Consider the following 17,880-nt stretch of genomic DNA (forward strand, 5'->3'; position numbering starts at 1 on the left):
CATGCTGGAACACGCCGTCAACCCTCGGTTCGGTCCTGGATCCGTCTGGGGTTGGGCTATGGCCCAAGGGCGCACTAAATCACCTCATTTAACACCTTTTGCATTCCTTCAACATCAAGCATTCTTTACGGTGATGTTAGGAGGTTATTAAGGCTGTTTGGATGTCTGATCATCTTGTTGTGCTCCATGATGGAGGTAACTAAGGAGCACCAGCGACATGGGCAACAATTGCCCGCTGGGTTAAGGAAGTTGTTACAACAGCTTGTGTGCCTGCTGAAGTTGCCAAGACAGATTAGACCGCATTCCACATGAGGTCAGGCAGTATCATGGGCAAAACATCATTTTTTATCACCTGTTGAAATTTGCTGAGTAGTTGCTTGGTCATCTTTGCTCACCTTCTTCAAGCATTACCACTTGGATGTTAGAGCTAGGGAGGACACCGTGTTTTCATGGGTGGTATTGTCTGGACCACTGGTAGCCTCCCACCCTTTGCAAAGTTAGCTTTGGAACATCCCACTTGTTTGGATTGACCTATCCAAACACTAAGGAAGGAGAAATTACTACTTACCTGATAATTTCCTTTCCTTTAGTGATGGGTAGGTCAATCCCAGACCCACCCTCAGCTGCCAGTGTTTGATTTAGTGGTTAGCCTTTCCTAGGGCAAACTATGCAGAATATGATTCCTGCTCTTTATTGGCAACTGGGAAGAGACTTCTCTAGACTTTAGTTTGCTAGATATGTTCCTTTGTTGACTGACTTCAGTGTTCCTGTTAGTTGAGAATCATGAATGTTTGCCTGTCGAAAATAATGTACATGTATAAACAGTTTGTCCACAGTTTGGCTTTTCCAGAGAATACTGGTGGACTGATGTCAGGGTAAGAATTTATGGCCGTAACATTACCTTTTGCTCCATCTCTATCTGCTGGCAGAAGTACATAACTCATTCGTTGGGACTGACCTACCAGTCACTAAATGAAAGGAAATTATTGGGTAAGTAGTAATTTCTCCATACACATTAAATTCATTTTTACTTTCTTACACTGCTCCTTCATGCCCTTCAGTACCTACTGTCCTAATGGTGCACAGCATTGGTCCTAGATAAATGAATAGGAGTCAGATATACTTAACACATATTCTACATGCATTTGTTAATGTAATACAAATTATTTCTAATTTGTTTGATTATCATGATTTGAAAGGAGAAATGAATAGCTGCATCCGATGGCTGTTTTTTTATGGCACTTCTGAATGGAATGTATAACAAGGTGGTTCAATTAAGCCCTGCTATGTAAAAGATTACTGTAAATATACATTAAAGAGGTATATAATATCAAAAGAGGAAGGAAAGGAGAACAAACTTGGGCTGGTATTTAATGAAAATATGAGGTATGTTATCTGATGTTTCAGAACAAAATTATTCTTAAACTTAAATTTTTAATCTTCTGTCATTCTTTCTCTCCAAACAGGATGCTGATGAAGAGATTACATATCCAAAGGCTCCAGAAAATGGAAGACAAAAAGTTTTCTTATTTTTTAGATTCCTGATTGGATGAAGGGTCACTAGGCTATAATCGTGTCTTCAAATGCATTTATTCTATTCCAGTTCTCAGCATCCAAACTCTCATATTCTCTTCCAGCTGAAGATTTTACTTTTTTTTTTTTTCTGATGGAAGATGCCAAATAAATATTAGAGACTGGTAAGTAATCACACCAGATTGCATATGCAGTGAAATAAAGAAAAACAAAAGAAAACAAATTGTCTGAAATGTGCCTGCTTCACTGAAAGCACAATTCTCAGTCAACAAACTTGGGGAGTGTCAGCAATCTAATTACATTAGCAAAATGAGAAATGGTGCAAAAATCTAATAAAGCAAATGTAAAGAATAATTAGTCAATCCAAAAATAAATGCAGTTCCTTCTCTGCCAAGTTTAATATAGTAGAGGTCAATATTCAGTAATGTGGTGAGTGGCAAATTTATCTGGGGAAAGTTATATGCCTAACTTGTCCCAGATATTCAGTGAGACCTACATGCACAAGTCTTCTGCTAAATATACTCATATAAATTTACTAAAGATAGAATGATAGAAAGATTTTTTCAGACCAGATTGTGCATGTAATTTTACCTAGGCAGGGCTGAATGTGCACACTCACTCGATAAAGTTAAGCCCCGGCCCAGAATGACTCCATTGGTGCACCTATTTATGTGGATTAATTTTGCACACACAAAAGGTTTATATATTCATTAGGGAAAATATGCAGAGCTCAGTTTTTGTGCTAAAATGGTTACCCACACAAAGGATTTGAATACTGACCTTTACGAGATATATATTCAGCCTGCAATGGTGTGGCTGCACCACACGCTATAGCCCCCATAGCCCCACGGGGAAAGGTGTACTTATTTCCCATGGTGCTACCGGTGATAATATCACCCACAGTGCTGTTGGGAGATAACTCCACCCAAACCCCACCCACACTCCTCCCCTTCCCCTAATTTTAATAATACCGCCACATTGCAGCCGATATCACGTGCGGTAAGACCCTACCGCACACTTTACCAGCACATCCCACAATAAAGAATGACTCTAATAGTTGGGATATTTAATAGATGTTCATCAGTATGGCTTAAAATTTATTTATGTCAGGGGCGGTCAGACTAGTGATATTTTCAAATCCCAGTGTTTGTCTAGCTATCTGCCAAAAAGGAGATCATTTGTTAAACGGTTTCTCCTATTTTGTGTCTGTAGAAAAAATGGTTAGTAAATAGAGCTCTTAGGACCTGATTCACTAAGGCATTTCTCCCATTCTGTATCTATGGGAAAATTCCTTGATGAATGAGGCCCTTAGCCAGATAAATGCACTAAATATGGACCCCAGAATGTTTTAAAACTTCTTTGGAATTTAATTCAGAAAATTATCTATTTCTTCTTGTGGATAAGGTAGGTAGTACCATGGGGTCAATGCAATAAACCACTGAATCTACCATGTGTATTAACTCTGGTTTTGGTGTGGGTTTTTCGATCCTACCTTTACTCAGGCATGTAATATGGGTTTTAGCACCAATAAAACCCTGAGCTATGAAACTCGTGGTATGCTTAGTATGGGTGCCTGCAAATCTCCTGTAAAAGAGGATGTTAGCTATTACAGGGCAATTTAGAGAGCCATGTTAGGAGGGAGATATTTTAGCACTTGTTTTTTAAGATGGGAAATTTAATGTCTGGGTTAGGGCAGGAGTAAAACTTAAGTTACATTTCTGGTGGCCATTTTTGTCCATTGTGGTGCTACATGTAGTTGCTTCTCTGAGCTTTTCTGAGGCAAACATGGATTACGTACATTATTTTATGCTTTGGTACATTTTGTGGATGGGTCAAAGAATTAGAGTGGTAGAAGTTTTAGAGCAAAGAAGAGAGAGGGAAGAGAGAGAAAGAGGATGATTTATCACTGAAAAAGAAAGAAGGGTCTGAGGAGGAACAGACTGCCCTGGCTGTTTGCAGAAGGGCACACAGGCAGTGGATATTTAGCCTGAGAACAACACTGCTGGGGTTACTGGAGGCAGATGTAGTGCAGACATATACTGTAGACTGAGCTCCAGGACAATTATTTCTCTCTATGAAGAAAACAGAGATAATATTGACCCTCTAACTGTGGACATGCCATTCCAGGCATGGTCAAGCTTCTTGGTACCTTGCATTTTCTAGCCACTGGCTCTTTCCAGAATATAGTGGCTGTAGTGGCTGGTATAGACTAGCTAACATTCTCAAGACATTTCAGCCAGGTACTAAGGGCCTTGAGGAAATGGATCAAGGAGTACATCAAGTACCTGCTACAGCTTACATACCAGCAGGATATGAAATGTGCTCTCTTCAGTGTAGCTGGCATGTTGAATATAATGGGCACAATTGATTGCACCCATAAAGATAGCTAAGAAAATGGCGGGCATGAGGATTGCTTGGTAACTTGCCTGCTGTGTCCGAAGACAGCAGACCACACATGCCAGCTAGATAAGATTTTAGAGACTGCTGAGGAGGAGCTGTTTGATGTGGTACATATGGGCCCCGATGACACAGCAAGATGCAGGAAGGAGGATGTAGAGGATACATTTAGGATCTTAGGTAAGAAACTGAGATACAGAACTTCAAGGTTTACATTCTCAAAAATGGTACCCATGCCATGTGCAGGGCCCCAGAAGCAAAGCTCCAGAGTATCAATGTTTGGATGAGTTGATGGTGCAGAGAAAAGGATTTTAGTTTTGTTAGGAAAACTATGAAGTTAAGAAATCCCAATAGAGAGGTTGCAATACATGCTAAAATACCCCAGGAGCCTTTAAGTAAGGAGCCGACAGCAGAAAGATTCTAAATTATCCATGTCAACTGATAAGTAGGTTGTTAATACTGGTGATGATGGAGAGTTATTATTGCCTTGCTCCTTCTTCTCTAAAAATTTGCACACCTGGGGCATAATTATATGGTAGGGGATCGGGAGCTTCTGGCTATCAAACTTGCTTTGGAGGAATGGAGACACCTGCTGGAGGGGCCCTGTACCTATTTACCATCATCACCGACTATAAAAATCCTGCATACTTGCAGGAAGCTCGAAGCTTGAACCCTCAGCAGGCAAGATGGTCTGTTTTCTTCAACCAGTTCAAATTTTGATTTAATTACTGGCCAGCTGAGAAAAATGTATGAGCAGATGCCTTGTCTCAGTTGTTCAATATTTCAGACTCCCTTGAATTTCCTCAACCCATAATTGAACTTGTATAGATTCCCACCACTGCTTTCTTCCGCATACTGGCTGGTAAGAAAGAAAGTGGTTTCCAAGCACCTCAGGGGAAAAAGTGCTTGTATGGACTCATGATTCCAAAATAGAGGGACACTCGGGGGTCCTCAAGAACCTAAATCTGATATTCCACCACTATGTCATTTTCATATTATTAAAATTTAATATCCCGCTTGATAAACATGGTACCCAAGCGGTATTACAAATAAAAAATACAACCATGATACTCAAAAATAATCACATACAGACATAATTACCACAACTAAAATTTAAACATAAAATAATAGCAAACTAATGGCAGTCCAAGCTCTTCCAAGACAGGCAAGACTATGTAGAGTATTGCCCCAATTCTGCAAGCAGCAAACCTTCTCTTGCTCATCCTAGGGGATTGCTTCAACTACTCCCTGTTTCTGACAAACCCTGGTCTCACATATCTATGAATTTTGCACAGATCTCTCTCCATCCAGGGTTCTACAGTCATATGGGTCACTGTGGTCTTTTTCTCCCAAATGGCTCAGTACTAAGAACCTTTGAATGAAGTCATCTTCATCCAAGGTCTCACCAAGGTTCATTGGCACTTACCCAGTGCTTCAACAGATAGGACTGGACACTAGCCATGATAGTCATGCCATGGCCAGTGCCCCCTTATTTCTATTCCTGTGGTCTCTGTCTGCTTGGCATCTTTCAGACTTGCCTGTGTGCTTTATAGACATAAGTCATGCAGGCTCTTTCTTTCTTTAAAGGGCCTATAGTGGGAAAAGACTCAAGAGATGAACACTGATGATACTACCGGTTCCTTTATATAGGCCAGCTCTGCTGCCACATATGCCTCACAACATGTCTTTCAGCATGTACTCATTAGGTTAGTTGCTGCTTTGTACCTGTATCTCCAGCTTTGCCTAGCCTTATTCTTGTATCTCAAGCCTTACCTACCTTGTTCCTGTTTCTCCAACTTTACCTACCTTGTTCCTATATCTCCAGCCTTGCCTATTTTGTTTCTGTTTCTCCAGCCTTGCCTTGCCTCCCTGCCTTCCCTCTGTGGATTGACACTCAGTACCAAGCATTGCCTGGACTCTGACTCTGCTTCTTGCTACCTACCCTGACCATTACCTGGACTATATATCTGCTCCTTCTCTGCTTCAATCTCATTCAATCCCACCCAGTCCTGCTGGCCCATAGAAGCCAAGGCCTCAACCTTCAGAAAAATGGGTCAATACAGATGATGATCTTGGACTCCCTGACTTTGTCTATGTGTATTTGCTACTGTCTTCTGGGGCCTAATGTGTCTATATGCTTCAGACTATATCAACTCAGCAGCAGCCAAGGGCCTATTATGCAGCCTCCCAACCACCAGAGGCCCTCAAGGAACTGCTCTCATCCTCTCTCCAGTCACAGCCAACATGATCCCATGGCTCAGCTGGATCCAGACTATTTAACTTTGCCTCTGATTATGCTCAGGACCTTGTCATCAAGTCTACTCGGCTCTGCTTGACCCCACAGGGAATGCTTTGTTTTGTTCTGTGGATTTCCTAAGCCTTCTGCCCCACTCTTGCTTTGTGGCTTTCCAAAGCCTTCTGCTTTAGTTCTGCCCTGTGGCCTCCCTATGCCTTTTGTAATAGTCCTGCCCTGGGCTTCTATGTTCCTTGTTTGTTCTGGTTTGTCCTGTTCTGTTTTTCCCAGCCTGATCCAGTGTCCTAGCCTGCTTCAGTGTTCCATACCTGCCTCTGGTACCAACCTTGCTTCAGTTACAGTCTCTAGTCCAGCCTGACTTCAGTCTTTAGGACCTGTCTAAGTCCTGCTGGCCCGCCAGAACCCAAGGGCTCAACCTGCAGGGAAGGTGGTTGGTATAGGTCAATAATTCCCTAGCTTAGCCCCAGCTTTGCCCTGTAGCCCTGGACTTTTCCATGGGGGTTCCCCAGCCTAGCTGGGTCCTCAACTACAACATTACTGAAGCAAACACTAACACTATATTATATTTGGAAAAACTGAGCTCATAGTCAATATTACCTAGATTATGAGTGAAATTCATTCTTAGATTGATATGTACAAAACAAACTGTTTTGTAGACACTACACCATGAGAGATTACAGCAGTTCTGCTGTTATCAACACAGTTAAGACACAGTGGCAATGGCTGTAAGAGCACACCTTGCTTTCTCATCTAACTCTAAATCATTTTTTCTAATCTATTCTTTAATTCTGGAACTTGAAAGCAAGGAGCTTCAAAATCCCTGCTTTTTCTTTTTGAGATGCAATAGAGGAATGACTCAGAGAAAAAAAAGGCCTCTGACTGCTCAAAGTGTTTTAAATGTAATTTTCACATAATAAATTGATAAAGTAATATACCATGCAGATGTCAAATGGGATAGGCTACTTAAGGCTAATTGCAAAAGTGCTGAAACATGATTGGCCAGCATATGCTTTACATGCTGGTCTTCCATATTCTACTCTTAGATAACTACAGATAATTGAAAACTCTGCTGCATGCTTCCTTACTGACACAAAAAGCATGAACATATTATTCCAATTCTTCAATCCCTATTTTGGTTCCCCATTCAGTTCCACATTCAGTAAAAACTAGTATCCTTAACTCATAATTTACTGCACCACATTACATTTCCATAGATAAGCAGCATCCTTAAATTATACATTCTGACAAGAACGCTCTATTTAGCCTCCCAATTGTTATTGGAAATTCCCTCTCTGAGCTGTGAGATTATCCAGCATGCTAGAAAGAGCCTTCTCATTAGCTGGTTTGACCCTCTGAAACTCCCTTCTACAATGCCTGCATACTTTGACAAAAAGGGTTCAAGAAGGCTCTTAAATCATATTTATTCTCACCTGCCTTTGCTCTAAATGCAACTAATCACCAGAAGACTCCTCCTTAGTGAAGTTTTCTTGTTTTCGCTGTCATCTCTGACTAGTTGCTATGCTATTACATGGATGTTGCAGCCTTTTACCATGTTAGTTTAGTTTATATCTTTTCTAATTTTGTTATGCTTTTTTTAAAATTTATGTTACTATGTTACCTGCCCTTAACTTTGGAGGGTGCAAACTACAAATAATTTTAAGTAAGTAAATAAATAGATAAATAAAATTGACGGTGTTCTGTTCTGTTATTGTCCCATTCCTAACCAACTCCATTTTGTTTCACTGCTTCATTCATAGACTTTAATGGGATTCACATCTTTTGAAGAGATGTGAATTGGAACCAGAATCAGTTCGGTTCCAGTTCCGATTCAAATTGTGCATTTTTTTTCATCCGGCCCGATCGTTTTTTTTTTATCGGCTGTGCCCAATCCGATAAACAAAAAAACCCACCCTGACCCTTTAAAACTGCTCCCTTAGCCTCCACCACCCTCCCGACCCCCCCCCCAAAAACATTTTAAAATTACCTGGTGGTCCAGCGGGGGTCCAGGGAGCGTTCTCTTGCGCTCGGGCTGTTGGCCAATAAACAAAAAACCCACCCCAACCCTTTAAAACTGCTCCCTTAGCCTCCACCACCCTCCCGACCCCCCAAAAACGTTTTAAATTTACCTGGTGGTCCAGTGGGCCCCCAATGGATGGCCGGCCCCCCAAGACTTTCCAAAAGTCCCTGATGGTCCAGCGGGGGTCTTGGAGCAATCTCTTGCACTCGGACTGTCAGCCGCCAGTATTCAAAATGGCACTAATAGCCTTCTCCCTTACTATGTCACAGGGGCCAACCAATGGCACCAGCAGTGCTGGTAGTGAATATTACATGGGTTGGCTCTCTAGAGGGATCTTTTTTCTGTTTGCTGAGATATTGCTTTTGACAGGTTTCATCAGGTATTTTTTTGTGTTATGTATCTTCTACAGAAGATATCTAAGGCCTTGTGTCAGTTATATTATTGTGTCTTTTTGTGGACATCAGGTAGTGCCTGGAACATTGGAAGGTGCACTGAGCAAAGACAATATCCTGTCTGCAAGGCCCTGTTTCTCTGGCTTCCACACACAAGCACAAGCACAGGTGGACAGACACACATGCATGCAGATACAGACACAGGCTCCACCACACACATACATACATGCACGCACACACAGACTCAGGCTGCCTCATATTCACACAAATACACACAATTACATAGACTCCCAAACACACACACATTGTAAGGAGGGCAGTCCTTGCTGGTGTCATAGAGTAACCCTCCAGCCACTTTTGTAAGCCCTTTCAGACTGACTGTAGGCAGTGAGACCCTTGTGTGGTAATGTAGTAGCGGCACCATATGGGAAGACCTGAGTATCTACCTTGTCCACAGTCAAAGAGGATCCAGTTTCACGTGCTGAATAGAACAGACAGCAAGCAAGCAGAGTCCAGAATGGTCAGAGGTCGAGGAAGACAGCGACCTGGCAGAATCCAGAACAGTTAGTCTGAGGTTGAGGCAGACAGAAGCAGCATCCAGAACCAGCCACACAGCAAGCAAAACAGGGACCAGGAACAGACCAAGGAACTTGATGCCAAGGCGTTCAGGTCCAGGCAGGCTAAATAGCCTTGAGCATGTGACATCATCATCAGGGTGACTACCCGACTCTCTCACCAGAGTGCAATGAATCATGCGCATGGATGCACATGCACGCCCTATGCGTCTCTTCGCCGGGTCTTAGTAATACAGGCATTGAAGCATGCAATGGTAGTTCCTAGGGGTGTGCATTCGTTTTCAATGTATTGCCAATCCGCAACTTATATGTCCCTATTTGTTGTATTCGTGGGGTCACAAAACATATGGTGAACCCCCACGAAAGTCAGGAGTCCCCCCAGGACTTGCCTAAAGTACCTGGTGGTCCAGCAGGGGTCCTGGAGTGATCTCCTGCACTCAGGCCGTCGGCTGCCAGTATTCAAAATGGCGCCGATAGCTTTTGCCCTTACTATGTCACAGGGGTTACCGGTGCCATTGGTCAGCCCCTGTCACATGGTAGGAGCACAAGATGGCGCCGGCCGTCCATTGCTCCTACCATGTGACAGGGGCTGACCAATGGCACAGGTAGCCCCTGTGACATAGTGAGGGAAAAGGCTATCGGCGCCATTTTGAATACCGGCAGCTGACAGCCCGAGTACAGAAGATCGCGCCAGGACCCCCGCTGGTCCATCAGGGACTTTTGGTAAGTCTTGGGGGGGTCAGGAGGGTGGGGGTTGTAGTTAATTACATTTAAAGGGTTAGGATGGGGTTTTTTTTGGGGAAACAAATACATATGTAACTAATGAATGGATCGGCGTCCCCCGAGAACGGATGCAACGGATTTGGCTCCCCACGAATACGAATACCGAATGGGATGAATCCGTCCCTGCTGCACATCCCTAGAATACACTTAGCCTCTATTTCAGTGATTTTTTTATTTATTTGATTTTAGATACCAACATTCATTGGGGTATATCACATCAGTTTAAATGTTAACATGGATAATAATAGGACTAATGTGTCTTATTATTATTACATTGTAGCAGTAGGGGACTTAAAAACTCAATAACATATTATTATGTTGTAATGGTCTTATTATTAATACATTCTAACAGTCAGAAACTCAAAAATGTATAATTACATTTTACGGTAGGATACTCTGGAACTTAAGTTATTATTTTGAAACAGTAGGCAGCTTGAGTGGTTATTACATAGCATCAGTAGGGACATTGGGAGCAGTTTGGAACTTAATTGTGGTTCACGGGCAAACAATAATGCTTAATAACATAGTGGAGGTTACCTTGTGTCTTGATATAGTGATGGGAGGGGGATGTGAGGTTTAGTAAGTGGGTTGGAAGGCATTTCAGAATAACCAAGTTTTTAGATTCTTTTTGAAAAATTGGGTTGAGGGTTCTAGTCTGAGTTGTGCAGGGAGTTTGTTCCATAATGAGGGGCCAGCTATTGATATGGCAGAGAAGGAACTGCATTTATTTTTGGATTGACTAAGTATTCTTTACATTTGCTTTATTAGATTTTTGCACCATTTCTCATTTTGCTAATGTAATTAGATTTCTGACAGATAGCCACTCCCCAAGTTTGTTGACCGAGAATTGTGCTTTCAGTGAAGCAGTCACATTTCAGACAATTTGTTTTCTTTTGTTTTTCTTTATAGGTTTTTTTTTATTTCCTGCATATGCAATCTGGTGTGATTACTTACCAGTTTGGCGGAGGGTATGTTTAGCAGGCCGGTGTTTTGGGATCTGAGGTTTCTTTGGGTGTCATGGAGGTGGAGGACGTCTTTTAGCCATTCTGTGTTTTTATTGTGGATGGTTTTACGTAAAAGGGTTAGGGCTTTGTATTGTATGCTTTGGCTTATGGGAGCCAATGGAGGTCTTTAAGGATCAGTGTGATGTGGGTGGATCGACTGCTGTTTGTTAGGGATCTGGCTGCTGCATTTTGGAGTAGTTGAAGGGGTTTGAGGAAGGATGATGGGAGTCCGAGGAGGAGGGCGTTGCAGTAGTCCAATTTAGAGAATAAGAGTGATTGGAGCACTGTTCTGTAGTCTTGATTGAAGAGGAGGGGCTTGAGTTTCTTGAGGACTTGTAATTTGAAATAGCCCTCTTCTATAGTTGCGTTGATATGTTTTTTTAGATTGAGTTCAGAGTCTAATGTGATTCCTAGGTCTCTTACTTTGGTGATGCATTGGCTGAATGGTTGTGAGGGCGAGGAGTCTTGGATGTTTTTTGTGGGGAGCTTATTCGTTATGTAAAGTATTTCTGTTTTTTTGTGATTGAGTGTGAGGGATAACTGAGTAAGGAGGTTTTTTAATTGGGTTGAGTGGGATTCCCACAATAGAAGGGTGTGTTGTATATTTTCTTTTATGGGGAGTAGTATCTGGACATCATCTCCATAGACAAAGTAGTGGAGGTTCAGGCTGGAGAGGAGTTTGCAGAAGGGAAGCATGTAAATATTAAATAGGGTGGAGGAGAGAGATGAACCTTGTGGAATGCCATGGGGGAGTAGGAAATGTTTTGATTCACTGTTGTTTAATCGTACTTTGTAGGATCTATTTGATAGGTAGGATTCAAACCATTTTATGGTGGTGTCGCCAAGTCCTATTTCCATTAGCCAGGTTAGTAAAAACTTGTGGTTGATGGTATCGAAGGCGACAGAGATGTCCAGTAGTATCAGAAGGTAGGAATGTCCGGCATCTATGCCTCTTGGGGTGGTGTCAGTGAGGGATAGTAGTAGTGTTTCTGTGCTGAGAGATTTTCTGAAGCCGTGCTAGGTAGGGTAGAGGATTTTGTGGGTTTCCAGGTTTTCCAAGAGTTGGTGGTTGACTTTTTTTCTAGGATCTTTGATATGAAGGATAGGTTCGAGATGGGTCTGTAGTTAGCAGGGTCAGAGGGATCCAGTTGGGGTTTTTTTTATAATGGGTTTTATTAAGGCACATTTGAGGGCTTCTGGAAAGAGGCCTTGTTCAAGGGATGTGTTTATTATGTTGGCTATCGGTTTGGCGATGATTTCGGGGACTAGCTTGACGGTTTTAACTGGGATGGGGTCAAGAGGGTGGGTGGCTGGGTTGATTTTTTTGTATGATCTTATTGACTTCTGTTGAGGCAATGAGGTCAAAGGTGGTCCAAGTGGGGGATGTTGTAGCGTGGGGAATTGGCTTTTCTGAGTGTGCTTGGGGTTGGTAGGTATTAGCTTTGTTATTTTATCTGTGAAGAATTGGGCGAGTTCTTTACATATCTTTGTGGAGCCTTCCTTTGACAGTGGGTTGAGTCTTGGTTGGGTCAGGTTGAAGACAAACTTGAATAGGGCTCTTGGGTTATATTGGTGTTGGTGGATTTTCTTTGCGTAGAATTCTCATTTGGCTTTATCGGTGTCAGTTCTGTATATGTGGAGGAGTAATGAAGGAAAGAGATGCAAGTATTAATATTGATAAGGGAAAGAAGGTAACAGAGCAGATAGAGAGGATGAGTGTTGTCCCTGATATTATTTCTCAGGGTCTACCCACCTCCACCTCTATTCTAGTGCCAGCATCATCTACCCCCAATGATATACACAAGTATCGCATAAACAATCTGTGATCTGGAGGCACTTCCAAGTCAGAGAAGACTAGCCATTGGTTCAGTGTAATTATTGTGCCAGATCTTGTCAAAATCACTTGTTTCTCAATAATTCCTGTTCAGCCACCAATGGACGCTCTTTACCACCCCAGATAGTTTTCCCTGCTCTAGCTTGTGCTCATAATCACTGGGTAGCTTGAAGCTCCCACTCTTTCCAGCCCAAAGCTTTCATATTCCTCCATAGCAGTGCTGGTCCTGATACTCGCTCTCCTGTACACACTGTTCTGCAGCCCCCACCACCAGAGACCTTATTTATTTATTTATTTATTGAGTTTTATATACCGTCATTCGGATTCATCATCATAAATCCATCATAACGGTTTACAACAAATATGAAGGTTACAATGTAAATGGGGATAAACAGGGTTTCAAAAAGATTCAAACTGTTGTTAAATATAGGGGTATCATTACATTATATATATTATGTATATTATTCTGAGATGTCAGAAGCTGTTCACCTTGGAGACATGCTGCAATTATGTGTTTGGTCCAGAGCGAGATTTACACCCTTTCCCAGGATTTTCAAGGACCAGAGAGAGATCACAGGATGCCACCATAACCAGGACTCTTTCCAAGGCTTGGGCTCTTCTCATGGGGTAAACCAATTTCAGGGTGCTCTGCTCTTCATAAAAATAGAAAACTCTCTATGGTTTCTACCAGTTGCACCAGAATCAGTTATTTTACAATTCTGGATGCCTTGTCCATCTTTGCCACTAAAGGTTTGATGTTCTGAAATGTGTCCCCTTTTGATTTGCCAAAGCAAAGGAGGTCTTTGTTCACTCTTTCCATACAATGTACACCTTTGTCTTATGACTGACTGGCCTATGTTCAGTTGCTGATCACATACAATCCTTGTCCACTTCGGCCTTCAACTTTTTGGTTTCACCTAGGTTCTTGCCCCTGGCTTCTATACCCACTGCAGCAGATTTCCTACTTGGCTCTCCTGGCTGACAATAGCTAGATATGGGTCCAAAGATCTATTGCCATTCATTTGCAGGACTACCAGTTTATGTATGCATGTATTTATTTATGTATTGGATTTCAGTTAAAATTCTTCCTTTCAAGCACTTCAAAGTATATTACATTCAGTTACTGTAGGTAGCTGATTCATCAGTTGAGTTAATACACAGTCCTTAGTGGATTGTAACTTAAATGGCCATCATCCTGCATTTTGTATTAACCAACACTTTTTCTGGTAACTGATGAGCGTTGACCTTAGGTGCCTTAATCCACCATTTAGTTCAGCCCATAGCACTAGTGCTTCTTATCAAAAGTTTCCAATTAGACACAAATATTCCATGCCCACCTCCATGGTAGCCAGCCAACTGTCTTACCTGATTTAAAGGAAGCCAGCTACCAAATTGTTTTATTACTCTTTTACCCATACATCTTGGCCGGATGACTGATATGCATGTCAGCACCAACACATATCTTCACCCAAGATGCTTCTGGCTTGACCCTGCTCAGGCATAGTCAACCATGTTCTGAGTCAAAGTATGCACACTCATGCTCCACCTGATTGATGGGATAGGTGAGACAGACCAGTAATGCACTCACCATCAGACATGGCAGGATACCACTTCAATTGGTGGGTGCCGACTATCATCATCATTGTAATAAGGGTTTCAAGAGGCTCTCAAACTTATGCATGCATTGTTGAACTTCTTGGTCAGTGTTCCAAGATGGGTCAGGTAGGTCACTGACATTTCTGCAGACCTCTGGCACCTGGCTTGGGCCTGCCTGGCCAGTAATGTTATCAGGGTACAGTAAAGATAATCATCTCTGGTTTACAATCATTCTGGGAGTGGTGGACCCCATTCTGCTTAACTCTTATCCCCAAACCCCTCATGAGGAGTGGGGTGTTCTGGTAGAGGTTGCAGTGGCAGACACATACATCTTCCTCAGCCCTGAGGAAAACAGCACTTCTGCACCAGTCCTAATGCCTTTGATAACATTCTTCCTGCAAGTAGGTCCTCATCTACTCTTCTTGCTGCATTGTTCTGCTCCTATTTTTTCAGTTTTTAACAACTGTCAGCACCACTGCTTTTGCCATCACTCCAAACCAGTCTTGGTACATTATGGTGCCAACTCCACTATTCTGGATGTCTTCAAGGTTCCTTAAAAAGCAACTTCCCCTATGTTACCTGCCGACCTTTGATCCTGCCCTAGTCATCTATTTTTCTGCACATTTGCCAGTGCCACACCACTCCACAGAACCATAACTATTTTAATGTACCATTCATAGTTTCACTGTGCCATCCATATGTACGTATATAGTGCATGGCTTTCTCTTTATCACAGGCATATGCTATTGTACTGGCGGATTAGCCAGGTGTAGCCATGTCTCTGACTCGGAGAGGCATCCTCCATTCCGATTGTCTATATGGGTCCTTCCAAATCCCCTTACCCTACTGTACATAGAGACTCATGTTCTTTCTATTGCAATCCATTACTTTGCAAATGAACACCTCCTGCACTCCTCCTTTAGACTTCTGATGCATTCTTCCTGCACCTCTGCCCTTGAGGTACACCTTAGGGGTTTTACAGCTGTTCTTCTTGCTGCATTGCTCTGATCCTACCTTTTCTGTTTTAAATTATCAGTGCCCCTGCTGCTGCCAGTACTACAAGCCAGCCTTAGTAACTTAGGGTGCTTCCTCCACCTAGTCAGCATATACAAGAAGCACTGCATTTCCTCTCCTGACTTGATCTGAGAAGAACATAGTATTTCAGGGCCCTCATGGGTTTTATTACATAACTTTTTGGCTATTTTTAATTTGCTCAGTTCTGTACTAGTATAAATAATTAGGCATGCACCTGGAGAATGGAGGGAGAGATGCACTAACAGCAACTGGGGCAATCTACAGGAAAGGCCCAAGTTACATCCAGAGTCACCACCACTGCCATGGGTATATAACATCTTGCCCACAAAAAAGTCCAGCAATGCATACGAAACAATAGTAAAGCAAAGAAACAATTTTCTAAATGTTTTAATACTTATAAAAACATATACTTCCCCTTCAACAAGTCCAGTTCAAACAAGTCTGACACGATATCATGTTTCGTAATGACTGCTTCAGGGGGTCTCAATATATTCTTTGCTGATGAGGAGGATGATGGTCACAATTCTCGCTGATCAGCGAAGCAGTCATTAGGAAACATGATAGTATGTCGGGCTTGTTTGAATTGGAATTATTGAAGGGGAAGTATACATTTTTATCAACATTAAAAAATATAAAAAAATCTTTTCTAAGGGAACTTTTTACTCCAGGACTGATGATTATAAGTGACCCTTGCCGGTAAAAGCAATGAACATAACTAAAGTGTTGCATGCTCTGTCCGCAGCAGGCCCGTGACCGGGCTTACTCACTTCCGGCATAAGAGGTGAGTAAGACATAAAAGCTATCAGCGCTATTTTGAATACTGGCAGCTGAGGGTGTGAGTGCAGGAGATGGCTCTCGGACCCCCCGCTGGACCACCAGGGAGTTTTGGTAAGTCTTGGGGTGGTCAGGAGGGTGGGGGGTTTGTTTAAATTGGTTCCTTTAGACAGCCGAACAATTCAGCGAAGATTCGATGTATTCGTGGGGAATCGTGATACGTTTCGCATCCCCACGAATACAACGAATATGGCCCTATACATTGTGGATTACAAATACGTAGGAAACGAATGCACACCCCTAATATAAATTAATATCTTTTCTGGCAAATGAGGAGCATCAACATCATGGCACCATATCCCAATATTCAGTTCATCCTTCTCACAGATGTGAGCCCTTGAGCTGTGCTGTGGTTGACGAAGCCTAGCAGGCGAAACTACTAAGCTCATGCTGACAGCAGGTGGACTTGCTCTTACTAGGACTGGTTCTAGGGCTTCACTTATATCAGCCCCATTCCCTGCAGGTTGAGCCAGGTTCCAGGGGCCGGCAAGGCTTAGGCAAGAGTTAGATGAAGATGAGTAGAGGGCAGATGTTAGTACAGGAATGAACGGCATCATGTTCCGGGCAGGCAGTGAGCAAAAATCAAGGACAAAGCTGGGTTCACAGGCAGGTGGAAGTCCAGAAGAGTAGTCAATATCCATAACAGAGGTCAGAACCAATAGTCATACAGAGCTGTCAGACAAGACATGACAAAGAAGCACAGGGGCCCAAGACACCAGTAGGGCCAGATAGGGAAAGACAATACTAAGCAGGGGAACAATGAAGTGAAGAAAGGCAAGGTAAGATTAAAAAAAAGGCAAAATGAGGTAACATCAAAGCAAGACAGCGAGCAACAAGCACTGCAAGGCAGGAGGACCTGTTGCTTTGCTTAGACATCAATGAAACATGGCTGGGGTTTAAATACTCAGCCTCGTGATGTCATCCTACTGTAGAGCCTTCATAGGCCAGTATGCAGTGTCAGTGGACAGGAGAGAGGCAGAGAATGGTGGCATCCTTGCTGCATTGAGACTCGACAGCATGATGGGTGAGTGAAGCTGGTCACAGGGCCAAGTGTTATAATACCTCTCCTTCTAGGATCTCTTCCAAAGGCTCTGGGTTTGAACTTGAATTGTTGGAGGTGATGGAACTCTAGAGTGAGATAGGGAGCCTGGATATCAGAAGCTGGTACCCAAGTGTTTTTCTTGGGGTGAAACCTTTTCAGCATGATGAGGTAGTGGAGTTTGTTTCAAATGGGCTTGGCATCAAGGATCTACTGAACTTCATACTCTGTTCCCGCCTCTGAGGTTACTCCATTGGTTTAGGGGGAGATGCGAGGGCCAGGATAAAAGTAGAGGTTTGAGGAGAGATATGTGGAAAATGTTGTGGAAATTGAGGGTAGGTGGCAACTTTAATTGATATGCCACTGGTCCAATCTGTCGAATGATGGGAACTGGGCCATAGGTGAGAATTTTATAGATTAATTCTCCAGTTGTTAATTACAGATATTAAGCTACACCAAATCTCCAGGTTTGAGTTGAGGTTATGGCCAGCATATTTTGTCCACTTACCTTTTATCCACTTGCCTTGCTGTATCTCTCAGCAGCCAAAGTGAGAAATTCATTAAGATCTTGATTCATGATGTTGGCT

Source organism: Rhinatrema bivittatum, chromosome 3 (genome assembly GCF_901001135.1).
Source record: "Rhinatrema bivittatum chromosome 3, aRhiBiv1.1, whole genome shotgun sequence".
NCBI lineage: Eukaryota > Metazoa > Chordata > Amphibia > Gymnophiona > Rhinatrematidae > Rhinatrema > Rhinatrema bivittatum.